This window comes from Sinocyclocheilus anshuiensis, unplaced genomic scaffold, assembly GCF_001515605.1.
Source record: "Sinocyclocheilus anshuiensis isolate Anshui unplaced genomic scaffold, SAMN03320099.WGS_v1.1 scaffold701, whole genome shotgun sequence".
NCBI lineage: Eukaryota > Metazoa > Chordata > Actinopteri > Cypriniformes > Cyprinidae > Sinocyclocheilus > Sinocyclocheilus anshuiensis.
The window spans coordinates 461,953-472,603 of NW_015539895.1; positions in this window are offsets into that span (position 1 = coordinate 461,953).

Here is a 10,651-nt window from a genome sequence, read left to right on the forward strand (position 1 = left end):
TAATAGGGAATCAAAATAAAGGACAGACAGTGATTTAGTGAGTACCAACCTTAAAGGAGGCAAAAAGTATCTTTTTAAATTCTTTGTTTGGTTGTTTGTTGCACAGAGCTGCTGGAATACTTGCACTTATTAAAGGATAAACGAATGCTGCCTTCCCTGTAAAAATGATTATGATTTTGATCGTATTGGACTCACAATGGAAAGAAACATTTGTTTGAAAAGAACCACTTGTGTTTCCTGTTTAATAATCACTCTTGTGAGCTTTGCATCCATATTTTATGTGGTTAAAAGTAGAGATTATTTTAGAACAGTGTTTTATACTGGGGCGGGTGGGGATTGTCATGTGACTATAACCTATTTATCACTGAAACCATGTGACCTGCTGCCTAAATGTTCTTTTATAATGAAGCATTATCACTTGTGTGCGTACTGAAATGTCTTAAGAACTTTTAATGTAAGTTGAAAGTAATCGCTTAACTAAAGCTGACACAAACTTGCATTAATGAAATCATTTCTGCTATTGGCAAACTGCATGAGAAAGTACTAATTCAGTGGGGCGGTTTGAACATATCTCCTGTTCTCTCTAAAGTACATTTCATTCATTTTTTTATGTGTACATAGATCATATTAAAGGAACAGGTCTGATATGTGACTTGTGAAATGTCAATACAATGTGGTTGCAGGACATGTGCTGGGTTACAAGATGTAAAAACATGTATATAAGTCAAAGTTTCATTTTTCTAATAAAGGCTCTTTCTGCCACTTTATATGATCACTGTATCTGTTGCGGTATGTTTCCGAAGCCCGTGCTCCAGGTGAATGTTGCAGACACCTCGAAAGCTCATGAAACGGGGGTTTGGAAGCTGACTGACAGCTCTGGTAATTCCAAGTGATGATTGGTACATGCCATAATGGCACTCAGGCCTCGAGTCTTCAGCCTGAGCATGTGTGAAACGGGCCGTGACCCAGCAATATTACACGAGTCAAAAAAGCAGCTTTGCTATCAGCAGAAATGAGGCATTATGTGTGCACAATGGAGACGCTCTGTCACAGACAGCGTTGAGAAATAAAAGAGAGATTTATCTCTATAAAAATATATTATATTTTTTCTCAGTTTTGCATCCATCTATTCCATCTATTGAGACAATCCATGTGTTTACGGTATTGTTATCAGTATGCTAAATATCATTAAAACAAGTATGTGAGATATACAGTGCTTCACCAATTTATTAGACCACCACCACCCAGTGTAAGGTTTGTGCCACAGCTGCCCTAAACTAACAGTCTTAGTGATTACCAAAATCATTTTTTGTTTCTGTAATGCTTAATCCACCAGTATGTGTATGCTCTTTAGTCACAGTAGTGTTTTTAATGCATGATGCTATCTATGAATTTTTGAATTGACTGTTTTAGAAAGGCAAAAAAAATAGTAAAGCACTTCATTTTTTTATTCATTCAGTTGCCCAATTACAGTCAATAAATACAGTCTAATAAATTTGTTTGTATGTGCTTAAATTTATGAGACCATCTGTCATAATAAAGAGAAAACATAAATATTTTAGGAATCTGTCTTATTGTCATTTATTAAGCAAATAACTAACTGAAACAACTAAATAGTTGTTTTTTTTCACACATAATAACCGAAAAGCTTAATATTTTGTATAGCCTCCTTTGGTCTTGATAACAACTTTCATTCTTGCTGACATTGTTTTTATGTACTTTTCCACAGTCTCTGTTGTTATTGACTGTAATTGGGCATCTGAATAAAAAATAATAATAAAGTGCTTTACTATATATATATATATATACACACACACACACACACATGCATGGGGGAATATATATAGTATTCATTATATTTCTGATATTATTATTTGTTATAAAAAATTATATATAACATACATAGCGTGTATTTAATGTACATAATAATTTATTTCTCTTTTTATATTGTTATTAATTATTATATTATTTTTTAGAATTAGATGTTATTATTCATATTTATTTATTTATTTTTTTGGATAATATGCTTCTCATAAGTATTATAAATTTTTACTGATCAGGGCTGCGTTTCTCTATAACGATTGATCTTAGAACTTTTTTTTTCATTTACGAGTCATTTACGATCGTTCGTTATTGTTTCATGTGCGTTTCCCAAAAATGCACAACACAATTGCACCTAGCCATGCTTTAATTATAGAATGGCTCGTAATTGTAGTACACGCTTGTTTATTGAGATGTTAACCTAATGCTGCGTTCCAGACAACTCGGATATAATAATATAATATAATACGTACAATATTATACTTTACATAATAATATATAATATACTTTATATATATATATATATATATATATATATATATATAATATCTAGCCTATGTAGAGACATTATTTCCGGGTCCAATACGTTGCTGGTTTTCGTGCAAGTCAGCAAGTCATTGACAGATGTTTTCTCCCCCCTAGTCTTTGAAGTATATTTACTACATTATGTCTTTTATTCAAATTTTTTTTATTCAGTCATTTCATTTAGATGTGTATTTCAATTTTTTTTCTGCCCTTTTTAATTATTTTTCATTTATAAATTCATTTAAAACAACAACAAAAAACGAGTAATAAAGTGTACAATAAAGTACAATCAAATCCTTATATTATAATCACATTGCACTTGAATAAAGTTAAAGGTGCAATCTGCCGATTGTCCTGCAGGTGACCGCATAAATCTGTCTTCTTACGATGCACTTAGGGCTTTACGATTACTCCAGAGCACTCATAGATCTACGATGATTTTCAAGTGCTACTTAAGTTACAATGCTTTTGGGAAACAGACCGTAATATTAAGATCAGTCGTACAATCTTTTTTACGAACTTCTTAGGTTTACGAAGCTTTTTGGAAACGCAGCCCAGGACAAGGAATCACACACACAGAATGAATCATAAAAGTGAATGTTTTAAAAATCTTTAAAAGTGACTTTTTTTCTTACAATTTTAGCAACCACTCATGATTAGAGTAAATGATTCTGACCTGATTAAAGACACCAGCAATGTTGAGAAAATGGTTTCAGTAAATATGTCAGAAATAATTTCAGGCCATTCTACATCAATTTCCGCCTTGCAGCAAAGGTTGCACTGTTGTAGAACTTGATTCTAACCTACGCAACTCTAAACTCTGCCTTTGTTCTGAGGTAATGTACAGTAATATTGATCATATCTGGTATGACTGGGACAAATATTCTTTCGATATCTAAATAGGCTTTGTGTTTTAGAGAGAAGGCGGCACTATCACTTGTCTTTGCTATTTAATGGATCTTTAGGCTTCTGGTGTTCATGGTTGAATACACTGGAACAAAGCACAATAACTTTACTGTCTAAGACTAACAATGACTCCCTCTCACTGGGAGAAAGAAAACAATTGAAGATGTAATCTTTAGGAGATAAACCTGCTCAAAGTAAGTGAATTGTTTTAGCTGGAACTACTTGCAGCATTTCAGCACTAAAGAATTTATAATCATCATTCTGCACATGGTAAGGATGCTAACATTTGAACAAACACAATGGTACCTCTCTAAAACAACTACTCAGCCATGGGATAGTTTCTTATTTTAATCTTACGAGTAATCTCATTATTTTTTACAAAAGAAAGAGAAATGAAAAAAAAGAACACAAAGGAAGACGCCACAGTCGCAAAAAAGGAAATACGCAATGACAGCAAATCTAGGGGCTGGCATCTGTGTGCAATGAGTTACTTGCATGCGGAATGCGCCTTTGTTGCTCACTGAAGGGAAATGAATAAGTTTGCTCAGCTTTGCTCATTTTCAAACACTGGCTAATGTAGGCTCCTGATCTCTCAGCTGTATCTTGTAACGGGCTGCAATTAATCATCACAAGCGTGATGTAGAATGACAGGACTAAACCTGTAATTAATTACTTTACAAACTAGCCAACAAAACCCACTTCCAGAGCATTTACTCTTTGTAGTTGACATGGGCTGACAAAATATAGCATTCTAAGCTAAACACTGTCCTTCTCCCTCCTTTTTTTCTGTTGTGATCCTTCTCTATTCAGCAGAACACATGAAACTCAAAGCGCATGAATCCGAATGACAAATCAGAGATTTTCATGACAAATATATTGTGGTTAAAAATGAACGCCTTGTGACTGTTTCAACTGACCTTACTCTAATGGTGTGTTCAAGTCATGTCCGAAAGATTGTATTTATGAACTGAATGCTACCGCAATGTCAGTTATGAGTGGGAAACTCTGGATTTTCTTTGAGGCCTGAGTTTTAGAGATTGCTAGATTTGTTGAAATGTATGAAATTAATATACAGTATATAAATATTTCATTTACAAAACTAGCTAATGTACAAAATATAAGTATTTTACAAGTACTATAGAATATATAACCTAAATAAATAAAATAAACACACCTGAATCACATTCTTTATTCATCATTTTGTAAAAATGTAAAAAAAAAATCAACCAAAGTGATCTGAAGGTACCTGACGTCATAATTATGTTGCACCTAATGAATTTAATTCATACAATTATTTCTCTCCTTGATATTTTTTTATGTGTAGAAACTGCATGCGCACTAAGGAAATCATCAGTCAGCAATCCTTCTACCTATTTGAGAAGTGATTTTTATTCAGTATGGATATATTCAGATCACTGGGTATTGTTGGCCTGAGGTACTGCACAGATGTAATGGCTCATCTTTCTGGAGTCGAAATGCAGGGGGCACAAGATTTATGTGATACTCAATAATGCTCCATGCTCTAAGATACCTTCTAACATTATTAAAAGTCAAAAAGTTATCTGGGTTAGCAGTATGGATCCCCCAGCTGACTGCTTTGAATATGATTTCCAGCAATTGAGGCAGACTTATTTGGGTATCTAGGGCACGTATTCAAATGCATGTGCTTCCAGCTCCATGTTGACTGCTTATCTGTGCAAGCTTATCCCACATGCTGCATGTCTGACTCTATTGTCCTTTATCAGGTTATGACCTCACACATGAGCTTCTCAGATCCCAGAGGAGAGCGATAGAGAATGTTTAATATCTTGCATTCAATCAATTTAGCAAACTATGTAGATGGGAACAGTAATATTATCATGGTTAGCAGCAGAGCTCTTTCAATTGCTTTGGTTCAGTTGCAGAATGGTGCTTGCATGCTGTGTGTTTTATTTTGTTGCATGAGCCATAGTTAAGCCTTGTGCATTATTTAACTCTAAATGAGATAATATGTTGATGGGAGCCATAAGGCGACAGCTCATAATCATAAACAATTCCAGCAGGTCTTTGAATGGCAGTGTGTGCCTTTCATCCTGTAGGAAGCTGCACATAGAATTATATGCTTTGACCGAGCATCACTAAATTCAGCGAGCCATTGAAGGACTCTGTTATGGTGGATGTTACAGCTATCAACAGCTGCAGCTGAAATCTCACCTCCAAAAGATACCAAAAGATAAAGAGCACATTTTCTTCTTACATTAGATAAAGTCTACATTTTTAAATGGAAAAGGACCTGGTTCCAACTCAATCTAACATTTTTTATTTTTTTTATTTTATATATATATACTTTTTTCTGATATTGACAACCAGTGATCACCATGTATTCTCATTGTGAAAGGGTGCTATAAATGAGACATTTTAAATAAATAAATAATACAAATAAAAAATATAAATGTAAAAAATGTAACTTTAATATTCAATTATTTTGGATTTTATGTTCAAATTGGTTGGACTAAAGTTCTTAGACTATTTAAACCAACGCTCAGTATAGCCACATGGGGGAAAAACTAGCATGGCAATTAAATTTTACAATCACATAAATTGGTATTATTATACCAATAAAATGCCACCTTTGACTAGTAGCCTATCAGAAAAAAATAACCAGAAAGCAGCATAACAAGCACAATTGACCCTTCACAAAGACCCGCCCCCCTAAGTTACTGTTGCACCGTCCGACAAGCCACGCTCTAACGCCACACATCATGTTCTCACGCAGTGAAAAATACATTGCGGATCAAAGAGAAAACTCACAACGTGCCGACAGACAAGACAGAGCAGGTTACTTTTGGTATGAAACAAAGTCTCAGCTTTTAAATTTGGTTAAAGTTCAAACAATAAATACCGTATTGTGGCTCTTTAAAGTGTCAGATCACTGTAGCGCCTCAGTTCAAGCGGCACATGAACCGATCATCTCTTCCTCTTTACTAGTTATAGCATGAAATAAACATGAATGAACATCAGAAGAAATCTTGTTTCAACCACAGAAAGACATCAGTACACACCATTTTTCAAGTTCAAGTCCACCGAAGTTCTACTCCAATGTCTGGTTTGTTTGTTGGACAAAATGGCAGATTCTGCGTTATGATTGGTCAGATCGCCTGTCAATCAAACTCCTGGCGAAGGGTGAATTGAGGATGTTCTTACAAGTGTTTGTGTTGAGAGGCTAATCAATGCAGAATGAACATATTTGACCATTGTGGATAAGCCCCATTTGCTTTTTTGGCTGAAGGGCTGGCGGTTGTTTGCTTGTGACGTAAAATCTTCAATGCAATCATGCAGATATTGGCCTTTGGGAGTTTCTGACAATTTAACATTTGAGATATTAGCATTCAAATTGCCTCCATTGACAGTTTAATATAAAAGTTTGCCATAGGTATCTTATAATGCGCCTCAAATTTTTTTTTTTTTTTAATCTAATTATATTTTGCCACCTTGAAATCATCTAAAATACACAGACAAAATCAATATGTGACATAGTTAGCCATCCATGCGATGGCTTCGAGGCTGGTTTAAGGACAAGATGCAAGACAACCAGTGACTCATTTGTATGTAACAAAGCTGTTGAATATCTGTGTTAATAAGCAGAAGAATGACTCATGTGGACTAAGTTTAATTTGTAATCTTGATAACGTTCTCTCATGTCAGCGAGGGCAACCCCAGCGCTCATTGTTCAATGTCTTCCGTTATCTACATGCACTGACTTGATACAGTCAGGACTTGACTGTCCTTCACAACTCAACAGGCAGTGATTTGAATTTCAGGCTAATTTAGTTAGCAGCGAGACTCTCTCTGGAGAATTCTACTCCATATCTGAACATATGGGCAGTGTCTCAGTGGTAAGGCTCCATTTGGGGGAAAATCTCCAATTAGTCAGAGCTTTCATGGCAGAGCTATTTTCTCCATCTTTATATTTAGATAATGAGTACTATCATATTTAGAACATTTAATTATCTGGAGGTAATTAAATTCATCACACAGAGCAGACAATGATAGCTCATTAACATTAATACTGTAAGTCAAAGCCTATGTGTTGAAACTGTAGCATCAAGTTTAGTTATCAGGATTGGCTCTGGGGTCCGTTCATGGTAAATTTTGACAGAAGTGGATGGCGCTAATCCATACGGCCGGCTCCGTTAGTGAAGGGAGCCGCGATGCATGAAATTAAGTGTTCTCGTTGACCATCCCTCACCGTCCTCGTCTTCTCTTGGCTCAGATAACTTTTGAGCTGCTCTCTGCACTGTATGTTTAATTAGTACCAAAAACTGCTACCTTTGCTGTAAAGTCAAGAAAGAAACAGAGAAAGTCACAGCTCGGATCAATTCGGTGGCTCCTCTGGAATTTCACTCTAAGACACGAAAGTCTAGTGTTGTGAATGCTAATGCTGGCGACTAGCGCACTGCTTCAAACCTCCACATCTGCCTTATCTCTGTGCAGGCACTTCACAGACCTGCAAATGACCCCAAAAAAAAAACAAGTTTGAGAAAAGTTGCTGAAATATATATTGTCAGACTCTGTTGTGTTTTCCTCCCCCACATGCTCCATGTTTATGATTATGCCCATATTTGGTTTTCCTGTTCCTGTTCCGATTTGAGTTCCATTAGTTTCAGCTGTGTTCCTTTAATCTCCTTGTTAATTCCTTGATTAGTCCCATATTTATTAAGCCCTGTGTGTTTCCATGTCCAGCATCTGGAATTGTTCATCTTACCCCAGTGCTACGTGTGCTTTCCTGGTGTTCTGTTCATTAAAGTTCTGTTATTATTGGAATCTCCTACATCTCCGCGTCTCCTCGCTCCAGCACAGTAGGCACGCATGACATGTATATCTTTTTTTTTTTTTTAATAACTCTGAGTATACACAATCTGAGGACCCCTGGTTTAGCGTATAATACTTGTAATATTCTGCAAATTTTACAAAACATTTCTCGTAATTAATCTGTATATAAAAAAATTCAGTATATCACACTCCGAGGATAGAACAGAACTCTCTTGATGCATCACATGCTCCAAGTTAGTTAGACTGTTAAAAGACTGAGCACGTGCTGCTATATCATATGCACAGACACATTAGTTTTCAAATAGCTAAGTTACTGAAAACTAGCCTGTGCCTCATGTTTTTGTAATCATGTAAGTTTGATCAGAATTCTGGGCTCCAGTTCTCTTTTTCAATGAAAGCACATGAATCATTGTGATAACTCTTTCTGCAAAGTGTTGCTTGTTTTTTTTTTTCATTCCAAAATTCCAATTAAAACTGAAACAAATAATTGATGAAACACAGCTTTCAGCTGAAAGTGAATCATGTCTATTTTGCATTAAAACATCCTCCTTTGCTTTTAATCAGAATTCACGACAGGAGCCCCTAAATGCTGAATGTGGAGGCCAGACATTTCGGTGGGAGCCTCAGCTTGGTCATATTTCATCGTTGTTCTCTCTGAGATATTTAAATAGACGATTCATAGCTCCTTCAATGACTCAGGGTATACATTTTTCAGCAGTTCTAAATATAATTTATGAGGAGATATTGGTCCGTTCAGAATGTGACAAAAATGGCCTATAGATGGTTTTTCCAGTGTATCGCACAGATTCAGTTGTCAGTAAGTAGACAGTGAGCGTCTGTGCATGTCAAACACCTCGGATCATTTTTATCTGATGCTTTTTACCCAAAGCAACTCAAAAAAACCTAATTTCAAGGACTGAAAATCTCCCAAAAGCAAGTTTTGCAGTGTATCTCAATTTCAGGGTTATAAAAACGCACATGACTTTCACTGAACATCCAACCCGCCTTATGGCAGAATAAACAAGCCACGGGAAGGTAATACTTTAATCTTGACATAGTTTTTAAGTAGAAAAAGGGGATTTCATTTAATCTTGGTAAGGGGTTTATTATGTCTTTGAGGTTTTCTGCTGTTTTGATAAAAGCTGTAGTGACACCTTTCTCAGACAAATTTCCTCCTCCTGTCCTCTGACACAACAATTCATAAAAAATAAATGAATAAAAAAAATACAAATAAATAATAGGACTCGGTTACCAAATAAACATGCCAAAGTGTTGTGACACTTATACCTACACTAGTTCACATGAAAAAATCTGGAACCTTCTTGTAAATGGTATCTGCTGACTTCTACTTATAAATACATAAGAAAATATATTATCACCAGGTCATCAGTTCAACTAAGCATTCAAATTACAAGTTTTCTGCACTTTCATGCCTAATCGGAATTAATTACATCTGTTGAAACAGCATTACAATTCAGCACCCCTGGAAAATGCAATAGTAGAAAAGCACAGCCGTGTCTGGGGCACACTTTTCTTATGCTACATAACCCAGCATAAATAGTATGATTCTTCATTCCTACTTTGATGAGGACTATTATTTTTCATTTTAAAGTTGCTGAAAACTAAACATTTAAGATTCTAGAATTGAGCTGAAAATGGGTCATTAAAAACCAAAGCAAAATCAATAAACAGATTTTTAATATGCTTCATTGGTTCTTCTCTCCATTCCTTTTCATTTCTAACCTTTTTCATCCTTTTTGCACAGCCTCCGCTCTTTCTATTTATGATTCATATTAGTATGCAGAATAGCGTTCAGAGTAAGTATATTTCTGTGTTGCACTAATGAAACACAATCTTGTCAACGGCAACAGAACTAAGCCAATATATTTCCCTTTAATGTATTGGTTTTGCTGAGACAAAAGCAGTCACTGTGATTCAGTCAAACAGTTCGACTGAATGTTATACAACATGTCAGTTATTTGTTTATAGTACATGAATAATTCATTAGCTGCACAGTGATTACGATGGAATGATTATGATGGAAGTATAAATATTCATATGCATTTAATATTGTATAAATGAAATTGTATTTATATTTATTTATTTGTTTGGTTGACTGATTCAGACACATTGGCAACTTTTCAACTGAGAGATTTTTATTCCTGCCCTTTAAAAAGCAGACAATGCAAATTAAAAAACTGATGCAAATGTACAATAACTTTGTGACCGTTTATGAAAAGGATCAATGAAATACTATACAATGGCTTATATCTGACCTTATACTTGTCAGGGAGAGTCCAGCCTCATCAGGCCCAATCATCTCACACACCCATTCACAATCACCGGAGTACTAATCAGCCGCACCTGTCACCACCTCATCAGCACTAGCTTAAATGCACAGTCACTGCAGTCACACTTCGTCTGGTCTTGAGTTCACTACGCTACTCCTTACCTGACTCACTGTACCCGGACTCCATCCTGATACCTTCCTGTCTCTGTGCCATCCTCTTCAGCCCGATCCGCAAAGGAACCCGTCATCACGTGAGCCCGATCCCTTCCATTCCATAGACTGTTGCTCTAACCCGTT